The sequence below is a fragment of the Capricornis sumatraensis genome, chromosome 2, assembly GCF_032405125.1.
Source record: "Capricornis sumatraensis isolate serow.1 chromosome 2, serow.2, whole genome shotgun sequence".
Classification (NCBI taxonomy): Eukaryota; Metazoa; Chordata; class Mammalia; order Artiodactyla; family Bovidae; genus Capricornis; species Capricornis sumatraensis.
In genome coordinates this window covers 33,228,719-33,237,684 of record NC_091070.1, presented here as the reverse complement: position 1 = coordinate 33,237,684, position 8,966 = coordinate 33,228,719, and the positions used below count along the sequence as shown (strand labels likewise).

General features: G+C 32.9%; 1 non-coding gene across 1 annotated transcript; it reads right to left on the bottom strand.

The window, feature by feature from the left end:
• Positions 1-5,288: 5,288 nt before the first annotated feature.
• Positions 5,289-5,420, bottom strand: LOC138074731 (small nucleolar RNA SNORA72). Its single transcript, XR_011144544.1, has one exon. It is a non-coding gene; the product is annotated as a small nucleolar RNA SNORA72 (small nucleolar RNA).
• Between the last annotated feature and the right edge of the window lie 3,546 nt (positions 5,421-8,966).

Below are 8,966 nucleotides of genomic sequence, written 5' to 3'. Positions count from 1 at the left end.
CAGAGACCACATTAGAAACAACTGTAAATCTCTTAAGAAAATAGCCAGTGAAAATGAAGGAAACATGTTTTTAATAAGAACTATCCTACTGACTAATAAAGAATCTGCATAATTCTATTTACAGTGCTTATCTCTGTTCTAGAGATACTTTCAGGCAAACTTAATAAGCTGCAACAGTAACATTTTGTTTAGGATATCAGTAAGCATGTTAAGAGCGGTGGGATACCTTCTGAAGCTGAGCATAGTATTTCGTGATTACTGAATATCTGCAGCCAAATTTTTAAAGGTAAATTCAGATATAGTATTGCTTTTTCTCTGTTTTATTGTAATTCATTAATGGATGAATTCAGGTTAAAATTCAAAAGCTATTTTATGGGTATAGAGTATCACTTAATCTTATTTCAGTTTCATGTAGCACATTATCTTTACATTTGTCACTCTTGTTTCCTTATTGGCATGCTCTGGGTTTCTTTAAGAACCATCCAGTCATACTCTATTCTCTACCTGTTTTTACAATTATTTCTATTTTCATAGTAGCTCATTGTCAAGTTGGACTTTAAAGGAAAGATGAAATGCAAGAAAAGATGAAATCTTAAGATCCTCAAAACTTACTCTATGTCAAGTTTCTTTTTACAGAACAGAAGAATTATAAAAAATATGCATCACAAATTAATATTCAGTTAAATTGTATCTTGGTTTCTTTTTTATGAGTCTCTTAAGGAAAAGCTTAGAAAAAGCTGCAAACTTCCTGAAAGAGAGCTATGATACTTTGAAATGAGATTGCATATTAATTTAGGATTTGAAATATGATTTTTAAAATTAAGGTCAGTCCTACTCATTATAAATTCCTTTTCTGCAGAGCATTATGGCATAATGTTCTATGTTCAAAATCATCCCAAGTAATGAAAATAGAGTAAAATCCAGACCAGGACTTTAGCTTGTTATTCTAGGCTCATCACAGATAATCAGTAGTAAAAAACTTGCCTTTTGAAAGAAGAAATCATTCCCCTTAAGTTTTTTTTAATCTCTTAAACTCAAGCAAAGTTTAACATTTCGCTTATATTAATGGAGCTATTTGTACATCTTGATTGTATAAATGTTTATCCAAGCACACTAAAACAGGGAAGAGGCATTTCTCTAGTGAGTGGGCTGAGATTCCATATAATAAACCCCTAGGTAAAACTTTATAAGCAGTCAGAAAACCCAGTGAATCTTTGCTCTGACATTTCTAGAAATGTGAGGAAAATCTAAGAAGTACTGGAGAAGTATAGGGACGATGGGGAACCTGATGCCATCTGTTGCCATTCCATTCTAACATACCGCTACAGAACTTAAACTAACTCATGTTTTCATCCTGTTGAGATCAGCTGGGCACACTGTGATGCTTTTGATTTTGTCTAGAAACCTGTCACTTCAGGATAATTTCTGAAGACAAAGTCTGTTTCCCGTTTGGTAGGTGACCTGTTTAATGTTTTCTCTGCGTCTGGGAACTCCTTAGTGTAATTAGCGACCTTTGAACTCCACAACTAATCCTGAGCTATTTGGTATTCCTTACTCATCTTTAAGGCTGGACCTTTCTTTTCTTCAGAGTCCGCTGCCACAATTAAAGAAGAAACAGCTGCATTTCAAAGGGATTCCGATTCCAGAAGCTTAATCGTGATTGACATGTTCTTATTCTAAGCTATAAGACATTCTAAGAGTCCTTTCTTGGGTTAAAACTTCAATCATTTTCTAAAAAATTATCCCACTATGGATTTTATTCATTTTCTTTGATAACTATTCTTTGCATTTTTTAACTTGAAAGATGCTGTGCATTTGCACTGAATATGAGCACCTACTTCCAGTTAAAGATTTGGATGGTGTCAGACCTACTCCAGAGGCAGAATTGCTAAATTCCCTTTTAGTGCCAAAATATGATTATGAAATCTGATGTCTGTCATATGGGTGATTATTCTTCAGTAGACCCAAAATGTACAAAAAAGTGTTAAATTTCTGAAAATGTACTCCAGAAAAGATAGTTCATGATTTTGATAAAACTCATTTCTTTTTTTTTTACAAACAGTATTTTTTAAACTTTTTAAGTCAGCAGTACCCTTACAGTGTCAGTCAGTCCCCTTCCAGTGGTGGGCAATTTTTACCTTTTACTTTTTAAATAATTAATTCAAGTGTCAGCTTTGAAGAAAATAACCTGTCAGGAATTCTTAAATTGTTTGTTTAAAAAATTTTTAATAAAACATTAGTCTTATAAAATTAATTTATTCACACTAACAGTATTTCTAGTGAGTTAAAACTAGTTTTATACATCATATGGTTTAAGGTGTTTCAAAGCACAATGTTATACATAGAGTAACTGCTAGTATTTTTCTTCTAGTTTTTATTGTAGTATTTCAGAATTCTGTTTAGACATTCATGGACTCTGCACCACCCCTGGGAGGTAGGTAGCTCGAGTTATCATCCAGAGTCTCTGCTGGGACCGCTGCCACAGCACAGTGGTTGTTTCTAAGACAAAGGTCAGAAAAGGGATGTTAATAAACAGTCCTCAGGTTTAAGGGACTTTTTTAGGATTACATCTTAAATTCCAACAAATCAGATTTAGGAGTTACTGAAAGTGAAATTGATCCATCCCTCATCCAAACTTTGCAATACTTTCCTGTTCTGACATCATTTAGATAGTTAGCTGTATTATCAGATTAGAAACCATTGTACCAGCCCGCTGAAAGGAAAAGGAGGCAAAAAGCTAAACATGGGATGAATTCTGAACCTTTTAACCTGGCTGAAGTACGTTGGTCCCTGTTATGCAAATACCTTCAATCCTCTGCTAAGTTCAGTGGAAATAATTTTCTTGAATGACAGGTTTATTCAGCAAGGATTCAGTTGGTGATTAATCCCCCTTTGATCTAGGGTATTTCACTTAACTACCAGTTACCTCATTCTGACAAAGTGCAACTGAGATTAGGGAGATCACTAGAACACTACCAGGGTGTGCATTTATTCTCCATAACCTTTTAAAGCAAGGGCCAAGAATGCAATTTATTTTCAGTATTTGAAGATGTAAAAGTCCTGCCTGCTAAGTTAGAAAGTCAATTGAATACCAAATGAAGTTTATTTCTTACGTAATAGAACAAACGTTTCCTTTTACTTTGCCCAACAATGATTTTTAGGAAACTTAGGCTTTGAAGTAACAAAGACTACATTCTAAGTATATCTTCTAGTTTTGTTTCATATACTAGAGTGTATATATATTGGCCCCGAGGTAACCCAAAAGCAAAGCTGCAGTTTAGGCTGAGAGAAATGCTTCTATTTTATGAAACTGCACAGTTTCTCCCCATCCGCCCCCATTAAAAACTGTCATGGAATGTGGTAAATCCAATTGGGGAAAACACGTCACAATATGCAATTATTCATCTTAAGACTTCAGATTTCAGAGCTTTATTTAACTTTGTCCTTTCTTGAGGAAAAAGCTTATTATGTTCCCATCATGAATCAGATCTTTTTCGTAAAGATAACGTTTACAAAAATACTTCAAACTCATTATTTTAAATTTATCAAAATAACTGTTTTCCACAGTATTGTTTACTATTTTACTAATTTTTCTTTTTCTTGCTTAACTGGGTACCCTTCTTCCATAAGTCTAATCTTTGAAATATTCTATGAAAATGTGTATAATATTTGAAGGATAAACTTGTAAGATGTTTCATACTAGATTTCTCAAGGAATTCACTTTGTAAAACTATTATCAATATCAGTGACAATGTTTGCCTTGCCAGATGTCAAATTTGGAGATTTAGTTCTCAAGTATATTTTGAGAACCTTAAAAGTAGAAACAATGATGTATAACAAAATTTGTTTTTAAATAGTGAATTCTTGATGACTAGTGTTATTACTATAGACAAAGCTTTTTTTAATGCTTTATAGTTCATTATTCTAGTATCAATTTGTAGGTTATATATTTGGATAATTTTCTTATACATCTTTTTGACTCAGACTTCTATGATCCAATTTCTGAATAGAAACAGTGACTCAAATAAGGGGATGTCTAACTTATATTGGTGCCAAATGAGCATCTCTAATTTGAATTTAATAACTAAACTTTCTGAATATCTTTTAATAGCAAGTTACTTAATCATGGTAAAACTGAGGATCATAGAAAATATAAGATAGAAGGCAGGATCCCTGACCATGTTGCTAAGAAACTACAATAGTATTTTTAATAATTATACAGTAAATTTTTAGTTAACATTGCAATATATTTTGAAATATGCTATCAGGGAAAGAATATATATAAAACAGATGTTTATATGCGTGTGTTTATATAATTATATGTTAGTGTGTCCAACTTGGGAGGTTTCCCTATGAAATACTTCATTAACGTGTCAGGAAGAAGAATATTCGAAGTCAAATATTCAAATATCTTCCATCTAACCACACTTAGTAGTAATGAAGAGAAGCATAAAATGAGAAGTTCTTGAGGTTACTCTTATAAAATGGTTAAAACTAGTAGCATGAGTTGAAAGTTTCTCAGCCATTATTATCAACAGCTGTTTTGTGGATATGATAACATTATTGTCTATATATAGCTTGGAACAGTGGAATGCCTTATCTGTGTTACTAGTTTACTGCTTTGAAAGAAGATTATTCTGAGGTCCAGGTTGACTTTTCTCAGGCAGGGCCAATCTGTGTAATTTATGGCAGTATAGTGTTTAATATTTGATGCACAGCATTTATAGATGGCCAGATGCTCTGGAATGGAAACCACCTGCTAAACTGTTTTTCCAGTAGGACATGTGAAAATTTGTATATCTTAATATTCCATTAAACATTTAAAATGAAGCTATGTTTTGTTTAAATGTCTTCTTTTTAAATGATGGTTTCTGTAGAAAAGAAAAAACAGATTGTTTAGTTAACACACTACTAATAAATAAAAATGAAAACTCTTAAAATTTTTTTACTTTTTCTTTCAAGGGACTTGAGTGCCCTCTACAGGTTATAGAGATAACCAATGACTGTAATTAAAAAAAAAAAAAAGTTCCAACCAGTTTTATTAAAGGAAAACTGTACATGATTTACTTTTCACCAGTTTGTTCCAGTCTTCTAATGATATCAGAATCACCTAGAAAATAAAGCACAATAATTTTTCAGTTCCTTTAATGGTAACTGGGAATCATCAAACTAACAGTGGTTATCTTCAAAAGTTATCACACTAGCTGTGCTGCCATTTCTCAAGGTTGATCAGATACCTAGAGTCACAGACACTTCTCATACAAGATGCAACATATAAATTGGACTTGGTTTATCACCAGCATTTATAAAACCAGACCTAGGTAAAGAACTAGATCTGGGGACACATGTACGGTCTTAACATAGTGAACATTTGGCCTGCCCTAATTATTACAAAATCAGAACAGTGAGAATACTCACAGTGACTATATTTTTAAACTGTGGTTTTTCCTTCTTAGAAGCAAAGCCTATGTGATCTATTTTATTCATATTGTTAACTTTGTTAATTTGCCAGTGATTGAAGTAAGGGTTTTGTTTTGTTTTGTTTTGTTTTGTTTTTTGGCAAGTTTTATAGTTCAGTGTGAAGAATACAATGTTAATACCATTGAATTTTCCAAATCACTTAGCTGGCTTTTTGGGGGTTTTTTTTTGTGGAACTCTTTAAATGTTAGAACTATAATAATACACATTTTCTTACAGAAAGCAGATTGGGAAAATATTCAGCTATTTTGAAATTTATTGAAAATGTGGAGAAAAACTTGATTGTTTCCAGTTAAATTTTTAGAATATTATACATTGAAATAAATAAGTCTTTTTGAATATGCATCATGTAAATTTATTAAATTACGTGAGTGGTTATTTCTTAATCTTGTTGGTGAGTGGTGATTGTGTTCAAGCTTAAAACATAAGACCAAGTTAGAATTTCTTTATTTAAAAAAAGTTAAGATTGAACAGATAATGCTTCGGTATTATTGTTGCATAGATCTACTAACTAGAAAGAGTATTTTTACTTGAACAAAATGCAGAGGTTTCATATCCGAGTCACTCATTTCAAAGTACCCATACTTTCTCAACAAGTGTAACAGATTTATTTCGAAAGGATATAGGAATGCATTTATTATATGAAACCATAGAACTGGAGTACTGGTGGCACTTCTGATTCACTTAAAACTGCCAGGGAAACTAAATATGAGAACTAGAGGAATGACTGGATCAAGTTAATAGAAATAGATCCTTTTGCAAGCCACATAATGATCCTGATCATCAACCTTGAAAAGTAAATTAGAACAAGCAAATTGCTGTTGAAAAATTCTTTCAGCACTGTGCTGTTGCTACTCAGCTAGTCATGGTTCAGCCGGAGGCAAGGAAAAAATGCACTCGGTTTTGCGTTAACAAAGGAAACATTATTAAAGTGAATGTTTACATTCTGTTTATTGAAGTGTTCAAAGAATGTTTGTTGCATCTTCAAGCAACCTGCTGTTCTCTATTACAGTGCATGAGTGATAATAAAAATGAGTCATTTGTACATTTTAGAAAAGTAACATTTAACTGAAGTGTTCCTGAGCCATCTTACTTCAAGTATCAAAAAAAAAAAAGTGTCAATACTTTCTCTTTTAAAGATTTGTCCCTAGGAAAAGTATCCTATTAAAAAAAAAATCATTCACTGTAATACACATTCAAATTATTTCCAAATGCTTTACGGAACTTTCCTCCCAGACTCTACAGTGCATGAGACACAATAAAATAACAAAACAGTTATGAAATTACTTAAGTGAGTGTGTTACTGGATATATGTGTATTGGAGAAATAGCTTGATAATTGTAAGAGCTTTTTTGAACTACCTCATAAAGACTAAGTTGAGAATTAAACAAGACATCAGTGAAAAGCAGGAACGATAATCTCACATTAAAAAATTTAGTATTATATATATTGGTAAAATTGAGGAAAGCAATAATTAAAAATTCAAAATTTTAGCTTTCATTTATGGGAAATGAACAATGTGAATCACTTTTAGAAGTAGAAGTGTAGTAGGGATCTAAGTACCATATTTTACTTGGTATCTTAGCAGATGTTATGGAATACAGTTCAGTATTCTGTAATCTGATGGACTGACTGATTTTTGAGGAACAATTTTCTTAGATTCATCAAGATAACAAGTTGTCAGTCTTCTGTATTTCAGCCTAAAAATCTTTCTGTTATACTTAGCAAAGGTTATTAACCCATGCTATAGGCTCTTGAGAACCTCTTTGCCAGATATTTTATTATTTACCATTTCCTATGGTATTTGCAGAGCAGCATATATTTTTTAAAGTCTAGAAATGATTAGAATTGCTTGAGTTAAACTGGATATTTTATATTTAAAATATCCTACAGAACTTCAATCTTTGTCCATAATCTTTTAAAAAAAAAGTTTGAATCTGAAATAAAGCAAATGTCAAGCTTCTAACTCTGCTTTTGCTAAAGAAATCACGAGGAGAAGTGGTTAGTAAATGCTTTCAGTTTCCTAACTGGTAGCAGCAAGAGGACTTTTTAATATAAGTTGGCTTCAGGCCCATAATTAACATATTTCCCTTATACTTAAAATAGTCATATAATTTAATGTCAAATTTAATAAACATTAAATCTTATAATTTAATGTTAAAGGCCTAAACAACAAAAAAAGTTGCTGAGTGGGCTTCCCTATTCGTCTAGTGGTTAAGCATCCTGCCAGTGCAGGGGACACGGATGCAATCTGTGGTCTGGGAAAATCCCACATACTGTGGAGCAACCAAGCCCATGAGCCACAACTATTGAGCCCGCACGCCCTCTTACTCTGGATCTACAAGAGAAGCCACTGCAACTAGAGAGTAGCCCCTGCTCACCCCAACTAGAGAAAGCCCACGCACAGCAACAAAGACCTAGCACAGCCAAAAGTAAAATAAATCTTTAAAAAAACTACCGAGTAATCCAGTTGAAATTGAGACATTAGTCAGGGAAAACACATAATTAATATTAAACTTTCACTGTTCTACTATATGCCACTCCAGAACTAGACAGACAATAAACAGTACCTGATTTTGAATGGTATATGATAACTCCTGCAATTTAGCACTGTAATATGGAAGACTAGACATTGTACGAAATTGTCCAAAGAGGTGGGATGGTTGAAGTTCACCAGGCATACAAAGGAAAGAAGGGCATCCCAGGGACAAGGTCATAAACCTGGATGTCTAGTTCTCTGAAAAGAGCATCCCAGAAACCTGAGCGTCTAATATAGTAAGTATGTACATGTGCATACAAGGGAATATTTTTTCCTTCCAGATGTTCAATATTTGGATATTTAGATAGATATAAATTTCCAAGGAAAGTAATTACTCTAATTTCCACCTGAATATGCAGGCGTATGAACACATTCCTAAAGACAAATGCGCACTTCCACACTCTGTCTCCCTCTCTGCTTTCCTTCCTTGCTAATTATTGAATGCATGTGCTCATATGAGACTTAGCTTTGCAATATCAATGAAGAAAATATAAATACAAATAGGACTATAGAGAAAATATATGTGAAGAACTGTTATATAATCTGTTGATACGTTAATATACAGCATACTCAGTCAATTGATAAGATAAATTTTTTAGTTCACATCCCATAGAACTACCATGGAACACATTCTTAACCATGTTTCATTTGGGTATATATACATACATATACACACGAATGTGCATATGTGTGTAAGTAAAACAAAAATGCAGGCTCTAGAGCACTACTCTTACATACTAGTTTGCAAATTTTACCCCACCTCTCATGCTAACATTTTGAACTTCTTGAGGACAATGACATTCATCTCTTTACATCGTTGTATTCCAAGTGCCACTAGGAACACAAAACAAGCTTAATGTTGGCTCATTAAGTGAAATGTCAGAAATGAAGTAAAGCAGGTTATTCTCCCACTTCACACAGATCAGTGATGTCTAGTGATTATGGTTTT